Here is a 24,101-nt window from a genome sequence, read left to right on the forward strand (position 1 = left end):
AGTCATACTCATATCTCAACGGGTTGCTTAAGGTGATGGAGACTTGAACCGAATCGGACACGAAGTCACCTGAGCTGGAATCCGGGGATGTGAGCGGACAGGCTAACGGGACGAGTAACGGGGTGGTATGGAAATATAAACCGAAAAGAGCACAGATTGCAGGATTGCTGTTAGGACGGAATGATATGTAGCGCTATGGAAGATATGTAGCGCTATGGAAAATAAATAAATCTACATACGGAATAAGCAACAATACCGTGTTCTCCTGGGAACTGGGACAGGACCGATAGTTAGGTGTCTCCCCTTGGGACTAAAGAAGGGAACAGTAAGGAATAGTGAGTGGCACACTTAATACCTCGCTGATTCATACGTACAAGGGATTAGGCGAATCAGTATATAGTTGGAAAATTAAATACAGACTATGTAGCGCTATGGAAGATATGTAGCGCTATGGAAAAATAGTTGGAAAATTAAATACAGAACCCGGGAGGGCAAGGGGACATAATGGGAACTTATAACAGTAAGCCTGTTAATCGCCGCACAGGGGGATCAAAATCATTAATGCTGGAAGAATTATTTTCGGAGGATCAACAGACGCCCCGTAAAAATGGGTCTCCTAGAAAATTTATAGAAAAGAAGACAGGTTTAGATTTCAAGAAGGCATGTAAGAAATGGAATAGACAGAGTGGTGGGCGTTGGCCGATAGAGGGGACAGGAGATGTAAGTGAAATACAGGAAACTAGGAAGATCCTGTGTAGGAATAAGCAGGGTTGTTATAATAGTGGACCGTATCGAATGGATATGTTCGATAGATGGGAATTAGTAATAAAAGACAGAAATTTAGAAGCAGTACAGAAACAGAATGAATTGTTGCGGGCAAATGAGGGAAAGGCTAAAAAGGAGAAAGAGGAATTACTAATTACATTACAGAAAGTTCAGATAGGCACTGAACCACAGGCAGATGGGAGGAAAAGGAAGAATAATCCAAATAAAGACCCCCTTTATCCTATTATTTTTCCCCTCCTCAGTACCAACCTCAGGCACCTCCATTTTCCCCTCCTCTATCCCCCATTCCGACTGCCCCCCCTGCACTACAACTAGCAGCCCCTGATGACCCACCCTGTACTAGACAAACCCCCGTCTCCAAATGCACTCGAAGTCACAAACCAGCTCCAACTTTTTTCTCTTCTGATCCTTCACCTTCACTTACTTACCCTTTAATAGAAGTTCCCAATCCCCATTATAACCCTGCCCATCCAGCTGGACCCCAAAATCCCACAACAGTTATGATAAATCGGAATTGGGACATCCAAGAACTAAAAGATGTCGTGAATGCACTTCCAGATCCAAAGGAAGTAGGAGGACTAAAATTTGTTGAACAACTTGATCAGTTAGATAGCATGTATAAGCCTAATGCTGCTGAATGGACCCAGGTACTTCGTCGAAAGCTTGGGACCACATGGGCCACTGTTAGCAGGGGTGTCCGCAATGACGTTCCATGGGTATGGAACCCAGCTTTAACTCGAGGACAGGGGATAGGTGGAGAAGGCGAATTTAACCCACAATGGGAGGCGTTGAGACAAAATATTGCAGAAAAATATAAAAAAGGAACGGACTGGTCCCTTATTTCTGCTGCAAAACAAAAGAGAGACGAAACGGTTGATGAATGGGCACATAGGATTCAAGACCTTATGGCTAATCACTCGGGCTTGGAAAATGTTGATGACCGCACCCCGAGCTGCAGTTCCACCTTTTGTTTCCGGTTTGCGCCTTGATATACAAAACAAGGTCCGCACTTCCTGTATTGAGTGGGAAAGTGCCACGTTTGATGAAGTCAAACGACATGCTGAACATGCCGAAAAACAAACTAAGCAGAAGGAATCGGACTCTCATGCCAAATTATTGGCAGCACAGATGAACTATTATACCAGGAATACTCCTGACCAAGGTCGAGGATATGGCTTTAGAGGAAGGGGACGAGGACGAGGAAGAGGACGAGGTGGTTTTAGAGCTCCTCCTGTTGACCACAATAAGAATCCTTTTATTCCCTCTCCCTTAAATTCCAATGCTAATTCCTTCTCTTGCTACGCCTGTGGTGAAACTGGACATTTTCGTCGGGAGTGCCCTCACAGACAGCAACAGCCCCCACCTCCCCTTATTCCACCTGTTTTTTCTGACACCCCTGACCAACAATACTGGCCATAGGAAAACGCTGGGACCTCCAGCCACTCTTTTCAACTACCTTTGCTCACCCATAATTCAGAGACTGATCCTTTATTGACATTGTTCGCTGATGGCACTGAGACTGTTTTCTTAATCGACACTGGTGCCACTCGCTCGCTGGCAAAGGTCCCTGCCTCGAACGAAACTGTTACTGTGCTTACTGCTTCTGGACAACCTCACCTTCTTCAAGTATCAAAACCTCTTCAAGTCCAGTCATGTCCTGGCGGACATACCTTACTGCATCGTTTTCTTTTGAATCAGCTTTGTCCAGTTAACCTTTTAGGAAGAGATCTCATGACAAAACTTTCTCTTTCTATTTCTATGACTGACAAAGGTTTTTTCTGTTCAACCCCCAAGTTGTTGTGTCAAATTACCCCTTACCCCAACCCACTTTTGCAGCATGGACTTTAGATATTTCCCCACACACCATTCTCCTCAAAGCCCTACACTCTTTTTCCCCTTGTCTTTTTCCCAATTTACAGGCCCCTGACATTTTACACTGTACTGCCCAATACTTCCCTATAGAGGTAGACACCACCTGGCTACAATCTTTCCTTACTTCTGGTACTTGCCCCGAAACCCTTCACATCTCCTGTGTTTTTATTTCATCCACAAAGGCAGCTGCTTCTGTTCATCTTACATGCTCACAGCACATATATTATCTTGGCGGCACAGTGCCTCATATTTCCTTAGCTAAATCACGCACTGTTAAATGGGGGGAAATAGGACCATGGGTAGAAAAATGCCTTGAAAGAACAGACTGGTTACAAGTTACTCCAGATATTTTTGATACTCCTGACCGTTTAATAACTAAAGTGGTGCTTCAAACTGATTTTTTAGTACATCGCGCTTTGTGCCGTCCTTCCTCTTTTGCTTGTTCAGGGAAAGAATGATTATGGAAGGATAGCCCATTGTGAGCCTCTGGTGATCCACCCGAAATCCTCCTTCCGCCCGCACCGTGCCCAATCCTCTGTCTCCCGAAGCAGAGGCTGGCATCTCCGCCGTACATCCCGATCTCGTCAAACGCGGTACCGCCGATGGACATGGACCGTCATGCCTCAGGGATACAGAGAAGCCCTTTGTGTTTATGGACAAGCTCTTGCCCAAAATTTAGAAGGCTTTTAGCCGGAAATAGGTAGTACATTGATACAGTATGTAGATGGAAATAATATGTAGCGCTACGGAAGAAAATTGTACAATAGATACCCAGAAATTGTTGCTGTTTTTGGGGGACAATGGCCATAAAGTTTCTAAGGTTAAGCTGCAGCTAATCAAAACAACTGTAAAATATCTAGGTCATGACATTACGTATGGAACAAGAGCTCTCTCTAGCGATCGCATTACAGCCACTACAGACAGTGGGTTCTAAATTTTACTGAAAGAGCACAGCCGTTGCAACAATTGGCTAATACTCCTGGCATCCTCCTTTCTGGCCAGATCCAATGGAATGAACTGGCTGAGAAGGCTCTCTGTACCCTCAAAACTGCTCTTCTATCTGCGCCCGCGCTAGGTTTGCCTGATCATTCTCGTCCATTCACTTTGTTCGTGGACGAAAAGCAGGGATTTATGAATGCAGTACTGACGCAACAACATGGAGATAAACAAAGACCGGTGACTTATTTTTCTAAAACTGGATCCAGTGGCCGCAGCACTTCCTCCGTGTCTTCGTGCTGTGGCTGTAACAACAGAAGCTGTATTAGCAAGCACGGATGTAGTTCTCATGAGCCCCCTAACAGTTAAAGTGCCTCACGCTGTACATTCTATCCTAGTACAAGCCAAAACTTCACATCTCAACTAGTTACGCAGTGGTCCAAGGGGACCGCCTGCTGGAAGCAAATCGAATTTCATCAAGCTTAAGTGCACAAGCAGCTGAACTCGTAGCACTCACTCGAGCATGTCAGCTGTCCGAAGGGAAGATCGTAACAATTTATACGGATTCCAGGTATGCTTTTGGAGTCTGCCATGATCATGGAGCATTATGGAAACTAAGGGGATTTAAGACCAGTACTGGCAAACCCATCCAACATCAGAAATTGATCGAATCCCTTTTAGAAGCCATAACCAAACCATCGAAGCTAGCGATTGTTAAATGATAGCTCACACAGGAAAACAGGATCCTGTTAGCAAAGGAAATGAATTAGCTGACCACTTTGCTAAAGAGGCTGCATATAATAACACACCAATTTCTTTATTCCAACAGAGAAATGACCAGGACCCTGATAATCAAATTATTTCTTTACAGAGTGCAGCCACGGATATCGAAAGGAGAAAATGGTCCAAAGAAGGGTCCCTCTCTGATGGAGTCTGGACTCATAAACACACTAACAAACCTTTTCTCCCAAAAGCCTCTTTCCCAGGAATGGCAAAAATCGCCCATGGCCTCGATCACGCAGGAAGAGATGCCATGGTTCGAGATGTTGAAAAACATTGGGAAGCTGTAGGTTTCTCTACATATGCAGAGCAATTTTGCAGACGCTGTGCAATATGTCAAAAGTTTAATGTGGGAAAAGGTACCCAGGTAAGTCCCGCCGTTACCCCTAATCCAATGGGTCCGTTTGAACACCTCCAAATGGATTTCATTGAACTAACCCCGTCTAAAGGGTTCCGATATTGTCTTGTGATTGTCGATGTGTTCTCCCGATGGGTAGAGGCTTTCCCTTCAAAACACAACGATGCCAAAACAGTAGCTAAAGCACTAATTAAAGAGATTATTCCAAGATGGGGTATCCCTCAAAAGTTACAAACAGATAATGGCACTCATTTTGTGAACTCCGTTATAAATGAATTAACCACCTGGCTCCAAATTAATGTGCACCATTATTGTAAATACCATCCCCAAAGCGGAGGCATCGTAGAACGATGCAATGGCACTTTAAAAGCTAAACTCGCAAAAATTTGTGAACAAACTAATTTATCATGGCCGGATGCACTACCCTTAGCTTTAATGGGACTAAGGGGACGGACACACCGACAACTGGGACTATCGCCGTTTGAGATTCTGACCGGACGATTGTAGGAAATGTGAATTTGCATACTGTGGACAATGATCTTCTCTCTAGTCTTGCAGGTTTGCGAACCTCGTTGAAGGAAATCCACCAGCAGGTTAATCAAGCCTGGAGGACCAGCCCCCTTTCCAAGGATTTACCAATTTCCTTGGGCACCTGGATCCTGGTTCGAGATACTCGGAGGAAACACTGGCATCAGCCTAGGTGGAGAGGACCATTCCAAATTCTTCTGTCCACACCACACGCCGTGAAGGTTGAAGGACTGCCTGCCTGGATCCACGCATCGCATTGCAAGAAATGGCTATCTTAAAAATATTTTTTCTGTTGACTGTTACCCGCACCCTCTCAGGCTACCCAAGGATGGGTGGTGATCTCTATCTAAGTACTTTACCGCCTCAATGGAAAGGGCATATATGCTACATGAGGAGCGCATGTCTCGTATAGCTTCTTCCAATTTCTCCTCCCCATCCCCTTTTCCCCCCCCTTCCCCTTCATCAACCATTTCAAGATAGAATTATATTGCCCACATCATTTTGTTCAAAAAGGGAGGAGTGTAAAAACATAAAATAATGTAATTGAACAAAATGTATGTGTGTACAGAAAATAGGACAGAATGATGAAACTTGTTTGTGGTTTGCGTACGTGACAAGAAGTATGTATACTTTCTGGAAGTTTTCTTTTGATGATGTGTGTGACAAGAAAATATACCTTTAGGGTAATGACTTTACAAAATTGGAAAAGTACAATGAGTCAGGACGCTATTTTTATTTCTTACGTGGTCAACGATCAGGAGATTAGAAAGGTATAAAAGAGCAAGGACATCTGCGCTCGAGGCAGATGAAGTGCGGTGTCCTAGGACTGTGTTTCTCTGACATTTTACCTTTGCCTGGTATGTATCGATAAAAGGTTTTGACTAATTTTAATTTTCTTCTCTGTCTTCAGTCACAAAAAGTGTCCACAACCTTCACTGACTTGCCCAGATAAGACCTTACCTCAGAAGCCAGACCTCACTACTGCCTGTAGGCTTCAGCCGAGTAAGGTCCAAAATGGAAGACTGCATGTACAAGTTCAAAATATAAAGACATGTCACAAAATGCAGGGACAAATATGTCTTTGTTCCAAACATTATGGAGGGCACTGTATAAGCCCAAACCACTACTAGCTCTCAATGTCTAGAAGTGACAAGATGGTCCTACTAAGGCCTGTCAGTACAAAGTGACCAAGGAGGAAAATGTTGCTACATGAGAAGTCCTACCTGATAAAGTGGACCCTGCATCTTTCGCAATAACAAATGCCATCCATAATGTGGTCAAGAACACTGTTGGCTTCAGATGGTTGCATTGACAGCTTAGGTCTCTGATGATGCCCAGGAGACAAACCCCCAAGCCCACTTGAATAACAATAGAGTGGAATATGTGTGAATACAATTATTTTTTCAAGCAAAAGCAAACTGTAACAGAGAAAACTACTTTCAGTCATTGGCTGATGAAGATGAGACATAATAACATATAGACAGCTTACAAAGGAGTTAACAACATGAGGGGATTACTTAGCAATCACAGAGCTGTCCCAATCCTCATGGCTAATAGTCTGATAACATGACTTATTCAAGCCAGGCAGGAATTCTCATGAGATGTTGTGATCACTTTTCTAAACCTCAAAATTATGTTTCATCTTCATCATGCATCGACCTCTGCAGTACCTCTGCTTCTGCTATGGATGTCCCAATCATGTCAACAGATCCTCCAAGTTTAGCTGAGGTCCATGCTCAAATCCACCTGGGGGGCCTGACAGAAATTCACCAGAGCTGCTAAATTGTGGAGAACCCATAAGCTCAGCCTTTTCTAAACTCCTTTCCAGGTAAGGTGTTCGGGCAGGTGCCACATGAAAGGAAGGAGGGCATTGTCCTCACATTGTATAACAATGCAAGGACAATGGCAAGGGCCCAAAAGCTGAATATACCAGCTATCAAGCAATCCCCCTGCTCTGTCCCATATCCTCCTTACAGGATTGTCTCCACTTCTTATTGCTAGTTTCAGACCTCAATAAGCAAGATTTACAACAGGCGCTCTGTCACAATTCATGACAAACACACCATATAAATTAAGGTTTTGTATGTTCAGGAATCTATTCCTATCATTTTCCATTAAAATAATTAATAATTTAAACATAGATTTGTTATGACTCATTTCCAATGACTATGAGTTGTCATCTTACCCTTTCAAATGTGTTTGCCTGGTGTAGTTTGTCGTCTTTGTTTTAACCTTTGCTTCTGTTCAAGATGATGTCCTGCTTGTGCTTATGTTAGAACAGCCGGTGTGGACATCAGCGTGTAAAAATGGATCTTAATGTGAAGCCAACCTAAAGAAAGTGGCGTGTTTACCCAGCTACCTCCGCAGGAAAAGACATTACAGGGCAAGGTGTCCATTCTGTTGCAGCTTGGTTGCACACCCCATTTGCTAACCTCACTTTCAAAAGCCACCAGTTCTTTACAGGGTTAATTAAAGACCTTTCAGTTATGGAGGGCTCTGTCGTCTCTCCATTAAGTTATATTCTAAAAACACAGAGACTGTGAAAATAGGCGAGGTGTGCCAGAAATGTGAAGGGGTAGGTGATGTATTCTGAACCTCGTGCCTTCACAAGAAGTTTGCTTTCATATTACAACAAATGCACATTGTCAACATGAGCATTTCAATGTAAAGCCAGATGGCTCCTGGTCTTAGCCAACCTACAGGAAGTTGTCATTTTTTTTTACTTTCTCGTATACGAAGTATAGGAAATATATTGTAATCGTCCGAAGAGTCAATGTCGAGATTTTGATGAATCTCAACGTTTGATACCTCCCTGACTTCCTCGTGTATAAAGTGTAGGGGAAGTCTTGGAATCCTCCAAAAATTCCATTTTGAGATTTTTGATGAATCTCGACATTTTAGACCTCCTTGTCCGAAAATACCATTATTGGAATTATCCATCCATCCATCCATTATCCAACCCGTTATATCCTATCTACAGGGTCACAGGGGTCTGCTGGAGCCAATCCCAGCCAACACAGGGCGCAAGGCAGGAAACAAACCCCGGGCAGGGCGCAGTTATTGGAATTATGTGTGTGTAAACATGATAACTTGAGTATGTTTTCACTTAGGTCAACCAAATTTTGCATACAAGTATTAGGTGCAAAATATAGATTTCTATCAACTTCTGGGCTATTTCCATTAACTGGAAGTGGTACTTTTGTGACGATGCAGGTTCAGCTCCATGCTCCCATCCTCTGTTAGGGAGCCCTTGAACCCAGCACCGTCGGTAATGTCACCGATGAGCTAGACAGTGAGGCAATAACAATGAGCAAGGGGATGATGTAATAAAGGTGCAAAAGTGCTTTTATTAAAACAATCAAAACAGTGTCCAAATCAAGTGCAGTAAAAGTTCAATAAATACATAATCCATAAAACAAGTGTTCAGTGGGGTTAAAACCATCCATAAATAAATCCTTTAAAATCAGAGGTTAAAAATACAGAAATTAAAAATGCAGTCTCTCACTCCCTTGTTATTCTGTGGCCCACCTCCATCACTCTCTCTCCAGCTCACCCATTGCTCTCTCAGCCGGCGGAGACTAAACAGCCACGAGCTCCTACAGTCAACCTCCATCTTGGCTTCCAAACGGACGTCACTGCCAGACCGTCGAGGTTGGCTCTCCATCCGTGATCTTTCGTGCACCCGTAGTCGCTCTTCAGATCAAATGGGAGGACACCTCTCCTGCTCATCCCACTCACTTGTCTTCAGTGGGGCGAATTAGCCAGAGCGCATCGGCCACATGCTCCTTAGCGGGGCCCCAGCTCGTTCTGTCTCTACTATTGGTGGCCAGATCCTTCCACCTAGACTTCCTTTTCTCGTCATTTAACCTCCATTGTCAACATTTTCTAATGATCCTTGCATTTCTCTTCCACCATTTCTCTACCCCCCTGTAACTGTCTCGGGCTTCTCTATATATGTCGAGAGGACATGGCAGCTGCAGCACATTAGCCCCAGGAACAATCACGGATGTGGGCAGTCTCTCACCTGCGCACTTAGGTAAGAAACGCCCACACCGCAGATCGCCCTGCGGCTCACTACAGCCACCACGCCCCCTCGCTAAGCTGTGAGCGTGGTGATTATTTATTTAAAAATGAACTGGCCTTTGCTGGGAGAGCTGTGGACCCATAACAACTTTACACTTTTATTTTAACTGTGTCCTATAGATGAGACATTATTTGTGAAGTGTCTACATGGCCACAGCACACTTGCTGGCACAAATATTTATAAAGATGTCTTTAACTCCTGTGATTTAACCCTCACCTATTCTGTTTCTCTTCTCGGTACTCAATTGTGGCACTTGGTGCCACGGCCCACCTGCCCAGTTGTTTTGCCTGCCTAAGGTAAAATTATCTTTGATGGAGGATCACAGGAATCATCGGGTAGAGGGGTCCTTTCATCTGATTGGTTGGCCCAGAGCCAACTCAGCTGTGGAATGGCCAATAGGGGGAGGCAGCTTGATGGCTGAGGTCTCCAGGACTCTGAACAAATCCAAATCATATGATGTGATATCATCTACTGTTAAATTCTGCTCCATACTCGTAATATTTTTTTATTTTTATACTGTATTGAGGATTTGTTGTTCTGTGTATTGTATTGTATTGACCTCCTTCTTTTAGACACCCACTGCACGCCCAACCTACCTGGAAAGGGGTCTCTCTTTGAACTGCCTTTCCCAAGGTTTCTTCCATTTTTTCCCTACAAGGGTTTTTTTGGGAGTTTTTTCCTTGTCTTCTTAGAGAGTCAAGGCTGTGGGGCTGTCAAGAGGGAGGGCCTGTTAAAGTTCATTGTGGCACTTCTTGTGTGATTTTGGGCTATATAACATAAATTGTATTGTATTGTATTTAAAGTGATGTGATGTGGAACCACTACTACTGTCACTGCAGCACCTGCATTATTCCTAATAATGCCTCTTTGTTATCTGTATGAGGTAATGGTGTCGGGTAGGATGTCAATGTATGTTATTAATTTTAATTAGTCTTTTGGATCCCAGCAACACTGGCAAAATTTTATTATTTGGTTCCACACAAGACATATTTATGACTTCATTTATTGGTATTTTTTTAGTCTCTCTATTCTTAGTAGGGAGTAGATAAGATAAGATAAGATTCCATATTTGTTATTGCATAGCACATACAATGAGATTATGGTACACTACCTGGAGTCACATGGTACTGAACTTCAGTTATCCAGCCCGTTCAGTTTTACTGGCTGTTTTAAGTGACTAACACCTTCTTGTCAGGTATTCAGTTGGGAGTGTGAACCCAGTGTCTCTTTGGTGCTGGTAAGTTGCATTTTTTAGCAGATTTTTAATTGAATTAATCTAAAAGTTTTATGATATATTTTGGAGTATGTAATCTTTTGACCATCAGGACCACTATAACCAATTTGTCATGAAGTTGCTCACAAACCTCAGAGAAAAGTGTGAAACTTCAAAATATCTAAAACCAGATTAGTACTCCGCTGATCTAAAATCCAAATGTGGGTCTCGCCCCAGGCAGCCTGGTCACCAAGTCAAAAGGTCGGCTTCAACCTGAACAGGTTTAAAATGGGCACAAGGCCTCAAAAGTATAAATAAAGAAAACAAAAACAGGACATGGAGGTCCAAGCAAGGAACAGAGGCAAAAAACTTGAGACCCAGTAATAACAAAAACAGGTGAAGGAAGTGCAATGGAAACTGAACCCCGGGTGGGAGATGGTGGCTCAAAACCAGAAGCATAAAGTGAAACATAAGAAATAATCTAAAAATTATGAGGAGAACAAGTCAATCAGATCAATCAGCCCAACAAGTTTGTCCATCAAGTTGAGATTTGAAAGTCCCTTAATTCTTCTCTTCACCACACTACTTACTAATGTACTCCATGTGCCTATAGTTTATTGTGCATTTGTGTGCAATTTGACCTTAAGAAGTCTTCAACCATGTAGCCGTATTCTTGAATAAGAATTTATTTATATTACTCTTTGCTTCCTGCAAATGAAAACATATTATTATTTGAGCAAATTTTGCACCCACCTCCAAACTGTGCCCTGAATTTCCACTTCTGAAGTTGTAGGTTGAAAGGTTTTGCAAACCAACTATGGAGTAGGAGACTGAACAGCTATGGAGGCAGTACAGACATAGTGGGTGGTTTAATAGAAGTGACAAAAGCTAACAGTGGCAGAAGTAACACGTTTGGGTAACTTGGGCTTGACAGCCATAGACTTTGATCTTCTGAGTGACTGGGATGGACTTGATTAATGGTTTGTATCAGTTTAAAAGATATTGCATGCTGCTTTGATTCTTTAGAGTGTTAATCATCAACTAGTCCGAGATATTATGAGATGGGCGCTGACAGTCTTCGAGAGGCACAAGAACAGGGCAGTAGGATCCATTGTGATACACGCCAGGGTAAATGACGTGAGATACCGACAGTCGGAGATTCTCAAAGCGGACTTCACAGCACTAACAGAGCCATGAAGGAGAGGACCCAGCTGCAAGAATCTTCATCTCGGGTCCCGTTAGAAGATCGAACGAGTATTACAGTCGTCTGCTGGCATTAAACAACTGGCTGAAAGGCTTCTGTGAGAGTCAAAACATCGGGTTCATAGACCACTGGGACCTCTTCTGGGGAGGCTGCGTTTCTTCAAGTGGGATGGTCTGCATCCAAATAGATTTGGCGCCCAGGTCCTCTCCGTAAACATCGCTAAGGTAATTCGTCTCTCTTGACTATGTATTTTTACTCCTAACCCTTTCCGTAATGCTTTGCTAGGACGTGATAATTCGGTAACAAAATCTTCCTCAAAACTGCAATGCATGTAAAAAATCTAGGCAGTGCATATAAATACAAATAATTTAAATACATTACACCTTTATATGAACAATGTATTAAAACTATAAAAACAGATTATAGATTAAATAAAAAATATGTACAGAGCGGCGCTAATAAAAATAACTTCATTTTTATCTTGAATACCCATAACGCACATACAATTCAGTTCTGCTCTTCCAAAACATTAAATATGGGTTTATTAAATGTTAGAGCATTAACCAACAAGACGTTTTCCATCAACGATCTTATTAGTGACTAGCAAAATACCCGTGCTTCGCAGTGGTGAAGTACTGCTTTAAAATTTTAAGTAATAAACTGAGGGAAAATGTACCAATAATTATTTGTTAAGGATCTCTTTTGTATCACCCCCTGGTTGTAATATAAGCAAGCTGCGCGCTGAGCTTACTCTTGAGCATGCAACGTATAGTTGGCCATGTGAAAAGCAACCTTGCTCAATCAATGCCAACCTTTTGTAGGGTCTGTCCTTGAGACGTATTAATTGTCATTGCGAAGCAGAGCCTTACTGGAAATTGGAGGTGTTTGAATTGAAATGGGAGATCAGAGGGTATAACGGGGATGCGAGGAATAAAAACTCTCTCCCCTGAGCCACCGCCAGTAAAAATAGTTGCCTCAATTGGTTCTTTTGCAGGCATGTCACCTGAAGTCTCATGCCATTACAAAGTTTCGGTGGCTGTAAGTTTCTCAGCCCCAACCTTCAAAATTAGATTATGCTCAGGAGTGCCTGGAAGATTCAGAGTGTGGACTGAGCTGCAGGCTATGGACGTATATATGAACGTAAGTAGGATTCAGTTAGCATTGGGAACCCGCGTACCAAATTTCTTGAAGACGGGCCCATTAAGTAACAAAGACCATTGGAAAGTTCAATATGGTGGCCGACAGTGGTGTCATACCACCGAAATAAGTACGTACATCGGTTTCGGTTAGCGCAGGGAAGCTGCCTACCAAATTTCGTGAAGATTGGGCCATAAATAAGAAAGTTTAACATGGCATGTTGTCGACCGTTATGACCGTTACATGTAGAATTTCGAAATGCAACCTGCTTAACTTTTATAAGTAAGCTGTAAGGAATGAGCCTGCCAAATGTCAGCCTTCTACCTACACGGGAAGATGGAGAGTTAGTGATGAGTGAGTCAGTGAGGGCTTTGCCTTTAATTAGTATAGATGTATATGTGTATATATATATATATATATATATATATGTGTGTGTGTGTGTGTATATTATATATATATATATATAATATATATATAATATATATATATAATATAAAAATATATATATATATATATATATACAGTGTATATAGATATAGATATTTTATATTATTATATATATAGATAGATAGATATAGATATAGATATATAGATATATATCTATATAGACTTATATAGATAGCTTTGCTGTGGCTCAATCTGGTTAAATGGAAAAGAAAGAAAAGAGAAAGCGCACGTTTCTAATATGTTTAATTTCACAATGCTTGTGGGTATACAATATTTTTTGTTGTTCCATTGTCTGTGCAGAATGTTAGACTGAATAATATTGTTAAGTTCGTAGACGTCTTTGTTTTTGGCCGCAAGAATAGTTCGTTCACTCAGCCAATCGTGATTCTTATAATTGGTTTGAATATTGGGAAATACTTTTTCAACCAATTCTTCTTTTGATGTCACTAAATTGCAGAAGTTATGAGGCAATGAAATTCGTCCTGAGGTCAGATCAACCGGCACCTTTCCGTTCCCAATTTCTAGATTTCTCCAACCCCGTTATTGACAGTTTGCATTATTTGATCGTTAATGCCTTGTTGCTGAATCGTTAGCTTAGGAATATTTGATTGCACATACGACAAAAGATCACCCGTGTTGTAATTTTGTTCACGACGCAATTCTACATCGAACGAAGCAGCAGCAGATCGATTCGGTGATGGCATTCCCAATTGATTGAGAACTTTGCTCGCGATTTCTAAGCACAAATCTTCAATCATTATCAACGCTTATTTGTAGATTTCTGCTGTGAAATCCATGTTTATATTTGAATGTTACTTGCGTATTCGACGGAAAATATCTTCAGCCATATGCGATTTATATTTCTCCCATAACTGTGTTGGAAATGAAGGAGAGCAGGCGGTCAATATGATTGCAAACAATGCACGAATTTGATTTGGATGTGACGTGTTGCACGCGTCATTAATGTATACATCCCAGTGTCGGTCGTTCTCCAATAAATTCAGAGCTTGACAAGTACTTCGGAAAGTGGCATGTATAACGCCGTTGACAATTCTCAATTGCTGGAAAGACGTTGGACCGGGCACATTTACTAACAGCATGTGAACAAAGAAGCATTCATCTTGATTGGGATGCACGGTGTACGGTCTGTCTATCGTAGTTTCTTTGAATATGCCAGGTTGTCCGTTGACTCGCTCTCCTCGTTTGCGTTGTTCAAATGATTTTCTACTCGCATTCCATGTGTAATACGTAGGCACTTCCCGAATACAGCAGTGTTTTCGCAAACACGTTATTTTGACATAACGTAAAGAAAGCAGTTAACGTTGTAGTCGGTGGATTCAGGGCTATTTGTTGCACATTTGCAGCTGTGAAATAAACGCGTTGTCCATTTTCTAGATGTACTGCTAAGTGAACAGCATCTGGACTTCGTTCATGTATGGGAAATGAAAGACTTCGCCATACAGTTTCATTGCTGCTTATGTATCTTCCAGCCTAATACTGTGCGATTTCATCGATATGTATGACCGCATTCCTATCACTTCTTTCTGGTTGCACGCCAAAAACTGCCATGTCGCTGCCTTTATTCACGTACTTACAAATGTATTTGACCGAAACATTGAAATAGAATCGTAAAATATTTAGTATAGCGTGTGTTGCTTTTACGTCAGATGGCGCTGTGTTTTCAAAAAAGCATGTTTTTACCTGTCACAGGTGTGACATCTATATAATATGTATATAAAAACACGCGCGTATTTGAAGGCAACGTTGTGTCAAAATTTCAAAGCAATCGGTGAAGAACTTTTGGAGATTTAAGGTTTTGAACAAACGAACATTTACATTTTTATTTATATAGATGTATATATTTATGTACATATATGGTATTGGCAGCCAAGCGCTTTTTTCCAACCTAGAAGACGTCTCTTGAGATTCGTTTAATCGCCTCGTTGATTGCATGTCTTCCAAGGTAGTTTCAATACCCATCTCCTGCACCGAGTCATCTCCCCTTTTATGAGTGACTGTGTCAGTGGCCGTACTTCGTACAGGTCTTTGAACGCACTGGATCCTTGTAACTGGTGTCGCCCGTCGGCTACTTCGACAGAGAATGAAAGCAATTGTCGAGTAACAAAAATTATTTGTAAGTGATTTCGCATTGAAAAAATAGTAAAAACTTGATCACTTGGGTCAATACCTAAAGAAATACACACAGCAAATGCAATTGAGAATACACCAGAATCTGTATGATTTAATTGTTGCTGTGCGTCTTCATAAACTATGGGAGGTTTGTAAGGAAACAAAGCATGAAGGAGACGAAGCTGCTGTTCGGTGAGGCTGAATTTTTTATCTGCGTTTAAACTGTCATAGTCCACTTTACTGGGAACAGCTGAGTCTGTGGATCACGGGTCGAGACCTACGAACATTTCTTTGTACCTGGCGATCTAGCACCTCGGGATGATCTGTCTTCGTGATTATATTCGCTTTGCTGATCTGCTCCCGTTTCATCTTACAGTAGCCATACTCTACGATCGGGAACTGATCTGATGTTCATACTAACCTGGCTTATGGCTCCGGGGCGATCATGCCTGAAATTACCAAGCGTTACTGTTTATGGCTGTGTATTGGAACATCCAAATCCTGCTTCCTCCTCCTGCTGCTGTGCTTTCTGCTGCTTGCTATCGCCGCTCACCTACGCTACCACACCCGCCTGTCCTACCGGCTCCGTTGTGCTGTGCTGCTTCTACACTGCTGTCAGCTAAGTATCACTCACTATTTTAGAGATTTGAGTACTGGGAAAAGCGCTATATAAATGTAATGAATTATTATTATTTATTATTAAACACTAAAGTACAAAAACGAAGTAGAAAGTAACACTAAACCGCAACACCGGCAAACCGTGTCTACTAAACACTAAGAAACACTAAAGGAAAAAATACTATTCAGTAAGTAGCGCGTCTACTAAACAATAAATCAGTAAAGGAGAAAGGACGGCAAGACCGCGTCAACTGCTCAGCTGAGCTCGGAGCGAAATGAAGTGAATGGGAGGGGAGATGATCACGTGACTCCAACACCCGCCTTAACTCTTCGTCCCTCCACAAACACACAAACACAGCCACACGTCCATAGCCTGCAGCTCGGTCCACACTCTGAACCCTCCAGGCACTCCTGAACATTATCTAATTTTGAAGGTTGGGGCACCAATAATTTACAGCCACCAAAAATTTGTAATGGCATGAGACTTCACTTCACATGCCTGCAAAAGAACCTAATTGAGGCAACTATTTTTACTGGCGGTGGCTCGGGGGAGAGAGTTTTTATTCCTCGCATCCCCGTTATACCCTCTGATCTCCCATTTCAATTCAAACGCCTCCAATTTCCAGTAAGGCTCTGCTTCACAATGACAATTAATAAGTCTCAGGGACAGACCCTACAAAAGGTTTGCATTGATTTGAGGCAAGATTGCTTTTCACATGGCCAACTATACGTTGCATGATCAAGAGTAAGCTCAGTGCACAGCTTGGTCATATTACAACCGGAGGGGCGAACTGACAACGTGGTATACAAAGAGATCCTTAACAAATAATTATTGGTACATTTTCCTTCAGTTTATTATTTAAAATTTTAAAGTAGTACTTCGCCGCTGCGAAGCGCGGGTATTTTGCTAGTATAAATAAATATAAAATATAAAATATAAAAAAATATTTAAAATATAAAATATAAAATATATAAAATATAAAAAAATATATTAAATATAAAATATAAAATATTAAAATATAAAATATAAAATAAATATCGAAATCGAAATCGTCAAAGTTATCCTCCTCCTCCAGATCAATAATTATGGCCATAAAGGAGGATGCACCTCAAAGTTTGGCCATCATGTCATTCAATAGAATGCAATTTAGCAATAATATGTCCGGAAGTCTTTTACCATTTAGAGGTTTGTAATAGTTTAATTATTTCACATACACCTTTCCAAAAAATGTCCACAATACAAGAATGTGTTGCTCTGTCTTTATTATCAATTTGTTTTTGACTACAACAAACAGGAAACAGGGCTCATAACTAAACACGAATACATTAACAGCTAATACATAAACAAAAATATCAAAATTTTGAATAAAATGCTCAATAAACAACAAAAATGATCAAATCAAAGTGTATGTAAGGCAGGCCCAAACCCTACAGAACACAAATGTCTGACAGTCTCCAGATCTGCCTGGTTGAAGCAGCACTGACCTGCTATACAAGATGGTCTCAAGCACCCTGTGTGAAGACGGTGGTCCTGCCCAGCCATGCCTAGATGATCACTTCCAAGTCTCAGTTTGCACCTTACAAGCCACTCTTGGGTACGTTCCTAGTCTGCAGCGCGTTTCCCACAGTATGGTGCTCTTGCCAGTTGTCTTTTCTTCGCTGTTGGTCCCATGTTTTAAATTCCTATTTCTGCAAAAATTGGGGGAGTTTCTGATTTCACTTTTGCTGAGTAACTGCCCCAGATTTATAATGAAGTATTGTTTTTTTTTTTTTTAATGGTTGAATACTTTCTGCATGTATTGGGTCTGTAGAATGCATCAGGTAAGCCATGAAGTCCAATGACTGTAATTCCGGATGTGTAAGTCATTTCAATTAGGCCCAGACCACCTTCCAATGCAACAGGGATTGCTTTTTGGTATATGGCTCGATTTTTGTTTTGTCCTCTTTTTGCGTACTGCTAGAGAACTCCCGAGTTTATCTTCACTTTACAGATGTGCTCTCTGACAGCAGTCTGCCGTGATCCCTTATGGTTTAGATCTGCTCCTTAAATAATCAAATTCTCTGTTGACACAATTTTGATCAAGGTCAATATGTCCAGGGGATGTTAGCTTTTGTTTTTAAGGAAAGTTGCCTTTGAACGTATTCAATCCAGATGTCAGTAGGAGGTCATTCAAAAATTCTTTCACCAAGTGCAGCTGTTCCTCTAGGCTTAATAGCACATAACAAACTGGGATATTTGAGAGTTTAGTTGAGATTCTGAGTTTAGACGTTGAACGCATGACCAAGGTTACTGAGAAAGTTCTAACTGGGTTTAATGCAACAAGGGTGGAGAAAGCATGTCTTCTTGAAATGCTCTTGTTTATGTCATTACATTTGAGATTGTGATCCCGCCGTTGTCATGGCAAAGCTATTTGAAAGTGCATATCTCTCTATTATAAAAAAAAATCTTGGATACGACACGTGAGTTTCTCAAAGACACTTTCATGTCCCGTGACACGAGACTTTGTGCCAAGACATTTAACCACGCCCGGGGCCGGAAATAAAAGGAAAAAAAAAAGAGAAGATGACAAAGTAGAACATTGTAAAGAATTCAAAAATGTTGGCATGACACACATGCAGAACACGTTAGAGATAATGGAAGTACGAACATTCGAAAGTCTCGCATTAGCGCAGACAAAGGGAAATTATTACTAGGTGAAATAACGAAACAGCGAAAAGAGATCGAATATATTGTTCGGATTTATACTTTAAGTCGGAGACTTGTAGATTGTCTAATTCGTGTTGCCATCAGGGAAAAGTAGTGTTTCTTCCCAATGAAGAGGCGTATCCATGAGAATTAAAAGATGAGATTGTTGTTGTCCCTGGACAGTCTCGCTGGGACTTTTAACATGACATTCTTTCAAGACATGCCCTACTTACAACCATTTTCAAATTAGACCACGGACATCTAAACTCTCAGTCGTGTAAAGGCTTTTATCAGACACACGTCCTATGCTCTCAACTCTTATAAATACTTTCTAGATGACACGTCAATGACTAAGTGAAGAAGAAAGAGCAGTTGTTGCAGATCACGCGGCATGGCAGCAGCAAGCCAGCAGCTGACTGAGCAAAGAGGAGGTAAAAAACAAAAACTATTGCTTTCCTATTGTATAACCATTTAAGAGGGGGTTTTGGAGGAGCAACCACATCTCCTTGAGGGGCGTTCAGCCCCCCTCTTCACATTGTGAGCGGAAGAGACGTGAAGTGGCTGGCAAGTAAGGCTACCCGGGGAGGGGGGTGTGTGGGTTCGGGTGAGCGAAGCGAGCAGGGGGCAAAGCTCCCTCATTGGTAGTTAAGTTTATCACAACAGAGTGGATTTTATACACGTCCAAGAATTTGAGACGCTCACTGTGTGGCAGCTATGGCAGGCTTTTCCACAGTCAACCCAAGCCACATGTAGATTTCTGCATTCCTTACAGCACTCTGGGATTACTTTTATTTAAAAAGTATTTTATTGGTCTATACAAATTTCCTTTCTCTGTCATTCTGTTCCACTGCAAACTGTTATTTTGTTATAGGTGTTTGCAAATTCTGTTACACTCAGCCATACCCTGGTGCCGGGACAGGTCACCAAGAGGATCTTACCAGGAGAAGGTTTCATTAGAGTGACACGCCTCACTGATAAGCTGATGCGTTCTAAAGGCACAGTGCCAGGCTGATGAACTTTAAAGGAAATGATCAAGTTGGCACAGATCATTGACAGGCTCAGAAGGGGCCATTAGGCCGGCACAGATCAATAGCAACTCATGTATCTGAATTGGGAGCCAAGCCAATGTACTTAGAAGTAGGCATTGTGTATTTAAGAATTTAATGCTATGGGATTGTACATCTTCGAGGTTGTCAGTAGGGTGGCAAAGTTTAATGCCAGGCTCATGGAGAAGTGTGTCTCTGCAGAATAACATGGGCGTTCCCCAAGCAGTATGGGCGGGTTTCAAGCATCCAATCAAGAATGTAATGGGCGTTCCCCAAGCTGTATGGGCAGGTTTCAAGCATCCAATCAGAGAACGTAATGGGCGTTCCCCAAGCTGTATGGGCTTGTTTCAAGCATCCAATCATCGTTAAACCTTTTTTTCGGTGAAAAAACAGGGAAACTGGAACGCAACCTGCAAAATACAACTGTAACGGCTTGGTTCCGCCACTAACTTTCAATATTTAAAATGCGATGAGCTGGGATGTGTAATGTGCCTGCTTTGCTCTGCATTAAGCGGTACCGTTCCAGTTTATAACCACACACATCCTCACACGATCTCCTGCTGAGCACGCTTTTTTTTTTTTCAACCTACCATTCTTCCGGATGTCAATGTCAGATACGCTGAACATTACATTTATTCTCGTCACTGTGTTATGTGTACATTCTGTCTACCTCCCCATCCCCTTAGCACAGTAATATGACTGTACAATACCAATATTTCTTTTGTCCAATATATTTATATTCTGCTACAATATTCAAATTGATGTGTATTTAGCTCCTATATAATTTCTGTCTCTGTGCAATGCTCATGCACCTTACCTTTTATACGATTATTCATGTGTAGATATTCCACAAACCTAACACCCGCTTTTAAAACAAATGGCTCCCTCACTCGAGGACATTGCCAACACCCGGTACCATAGCAGAGCAAAGAACATCATCAAGGACACGTCTCATCCCGGTCATCAACACTTCGAACCTCTGTCCTCAGGAAAACGTAACGTCAATCAAAATACGCACTAACAGACTGCCGAACAGCTTATTTCAAAAAGAATTCCAGTCGTTCAATAATAACTTTGAACATCTTTAATATCCATACTCAAATAAATCTTGTTCATAATACATGTACTGGTTGCTGTAATCTGGCACTCATTACACCTTACACTTTTAAGCACTTTATATTTTATCTTTTACATGATTATCAATTTTACTAACTTTTACCTGCCTTGGTTGTGGTTTATATGTTGTTTTTAATGCCAAGTCTTGTGCTGTGTGATTTCAATGTTTAATTCAACTGAGATGGGGACTTGCAGTGTCCTTGTATACAGTAAAAGGGGGTCATGTACTTCATCCGATCCGCCGCAATTGTTTCTGCATGCTGTGCTGCACGCATCCAGACTAAGATTTTTTTCCGGTATGATAAGAAGTCCCGTCATACAGACAATCAGATACTTAACTTGAAATCTGCCCAGTTGTCGTTTTAGCCAATCAGAAACTCCAATGGAACCCGCCTACTCTGCTTGAAATCCACCCAGTGTTTGTTTTAGCCAATCAGAACAACGCATTGAGACCGCCCACTGTAATACACTTCCAGTACTTGAAATCCGCCCCCTTGGGTCAGTGTTCTGCAGAGACTAGTACCTGGGCTCATGTAGCTCATCTGTTATATTTGAACTAGGGTTCCTCCCATGGCTGGGGTTCAGATACTTGTTTTGTGTCTTTGTTGTAGATTTTTTATTTATTTCTATACGTTACAATTTCATATGTTTATGATTTGCAATATCCTTTACATAGATAGATAGATACTTTATTAATCCCAAAGGGAAATTCACATACATCTTGTGTAAGGTTGTTATGTGCCTTGTGTTTTCTGGGTGGTTCTTGAAAAGCTGGGACCACCTGCCCATCACTGCCAGAAACTGCCCTCCGTCCTATAAAAGCAGAGGGTCTGGTGTTGTATTTGAATGCGCTTGCCTTTTGCAGTCATTGTATGTTATTTCCTGTGGTGGGAGTGAGCATCACATTGTAAAAGGGCTTTTTGTGGAATAAACCTTTATTTTATTTTTTTTTAAAGATCCTACATTTGCCCTTATTGCTTGCCAGGGTTTAATGGTGATATCCCCCTCTAGTTGGTATTTTTAGAAGGTTTTGAGGCTCTGAGCTTGTAACAAAAATGAACCATCACCCAAAAAAAAAACGTGTCCCCATTAGGAGAAAAACTCCTTATGGAATTCTTTGCCATCAGTGGATGGCCACTTCCATGATTATCTAAATGCCCTAAACACTACCTTATCACCAATTGTTTGTTCACAAGTACAATCACCAAAGAGACATAGAAGACAATCTCAAAAAGACATCATTTTCTAGGCAAGAAGAATTGATCTGGAGGATGACAAGTATTTAAATTTAAAGAATGTGTGTGTGTTCATGAAAGTACTGTCGAGTACCTACTAGAGTGCTATCCCGTCTGGGCTAGAGAGACCCACCGGAAACCAGCCACTATTGTAAGAAGTAAACCTGCCGTGAGTGCGGGGTGTAAGCCTACAGCTCCCACCCGGTCTCCAAAGTCTGCTACCACCTCCACCTGCTCACTTCTCCCAGTTTCCATTGCTGCTAACTTTACACTGTCCACCCTAGTGTATGCATCAATACAGCCTTTTGTTAGGTTTGCTGTTTTGGTAAAAGATCGAAAGCTCTCAGAAGCTCAGGTTAAGAGTCTTTAAAAGCTGACAACAACACTCTGAAAGAAACTCAGTGTTTGGAGGCATTGCCTGAGCCTCAGACCGAAGGCTGGAAGTATGGAGTGCCCAGCTCTGGGTGTTGCTGAAGAAGTCACTTTATGATTCCAAGCCCAGTTGTCCTTCATATGGGGCGATGGTTCTGCTGCTGTCCAGGTCTAGAAATGGTTTGCCTGTCTCACATGCCCTGTTGGGACCACCAGGATGAAGGATTAAGGTGGAATGGCTTAGGATTTGGAAAAGGATTTGTCAGATTGGTATAGTTAAGTGACCAGTTCATACCTCTTAGTGAGAGTCATAAGACCGGCACAGGCTCATGTATCTTAGAGAGAACCATCAGCATGGGGTAAATCAAAATGAGGCTTGTGACCCTTAGAAAGAGTCCTCAGGGTGATATGACTCAGTAAAAAGCTCTTGAACTTTAAAAGGATTGATCAGGTTGGTGTGACAGGGCATGTCACAGAAGTGTGTGTTAGAGGTTTAAGGTATTATTTGATTTTAGTTTTTACTTGCCCTGCGGGTGATCTGGCGCCAGCACATAAGTGCATTCACCTTAATGAGCTCAATGCTGTTTAGTAGTGCCCAATGGCAGCCACTAATGTAAATAGAGGGGGGCAAGTAAAGGGGACGAGAACAAAAGAACACTCGAGTAAGATGGAAAGTAATAATGAGAAGAAGATCAGAGCAAGGGCCACGGAAGAGCTGTGAATGTCTAGAGAGAGTCAGAAAGTTAGAGGATATCTGGAACTGATGATCATATTGAAAACTTTAGTCACTGAAGAAATCGGAATTGTCCTGGAGGAAGAAACGGATGGTTGAGCGTTGTGCAAAGACAAAGGTGGAGGTGTGTGTGAGCTTGGGCAATGGTGCGGTGTTCAGGTTGCTGGCGTCTGACCCAATATACCTGGACGAGCTGAGCTGTGGTGACACTTGGGGGTCAATATACCCAATCTTTTCATGAAGGATAATATAAATTCCCTTTTTTGGTGCAATGATCTTTTAATTCAAAACTCTCTTACTTGATAACACTCTTTAATGCTACTCCTGTGTTTTTTTATTAGAATGTTTTTAAAATTATTTGTTGCACCGGGAAGACACTATTTTTGTTTTGAGAGCATTTACTGAATACACAGTTTTGCATTTTAAAGTCACATCTGTCTTGCCCTGGTCCATTTTGGCCATTAAGTACAAGATGCTCTTTTGGCTTGATGGTGCAAATAGTTTTGGGCACTGAGGCATCACGGTTGGCATGGCTAAATGACCATCTCACATCTTAGTAGGAGTCATAAGGCTGCCAGAGATCAGTGGCAAGACCATACATCTTAGTGGAAATTCTCTCGTCGTTACTTCATGCCATTCCATTCCATTCACTTGGATGTTTTTGGTTTCCATCTGTGTTTTGATTATTTTTGTTGCTTCATAATTACGTTCTTGAACATTTTCATATATTCTCCCCAAAACATTTGTGTTTCTGTTTTTTTCTGGTGACGATATTACATTTAAGAGTGCCCTCACTGAACATTCAATTGAATTTTTTTGG

General features: G+C 41.6%; 1 protein-coding gene across 2 annotated transcripts in view; it reads right to left on the bottom strand.

Moving 5' to 3' along the window:
• Positions 1–24,101, bottom strand: part of LOC114667538 (gastrula zinc finger protein XlCGF52.1-like) — a 99,523-nt gene that overhangs the window by 54,045 nt on the left and 21,377 nt on the right. The gene's annotated exons all lie outside the window — the stretch shown is intronic.

This window comes from Erpetoichthys calabaricus, chromosome 1, assembly GCF_900747795.2.
Source record: "Erpetoichthys calabaricus chromosome 1, fErpCal1.3, whole genome shotgun sequence".
Taxonomy (NCBI): Eukaryota; Metazoa; Chordata; class Cladistia; order Polypteriformes; family Polypteridae; genus Erpetoichthys; species Erpetoichthys calabaricus.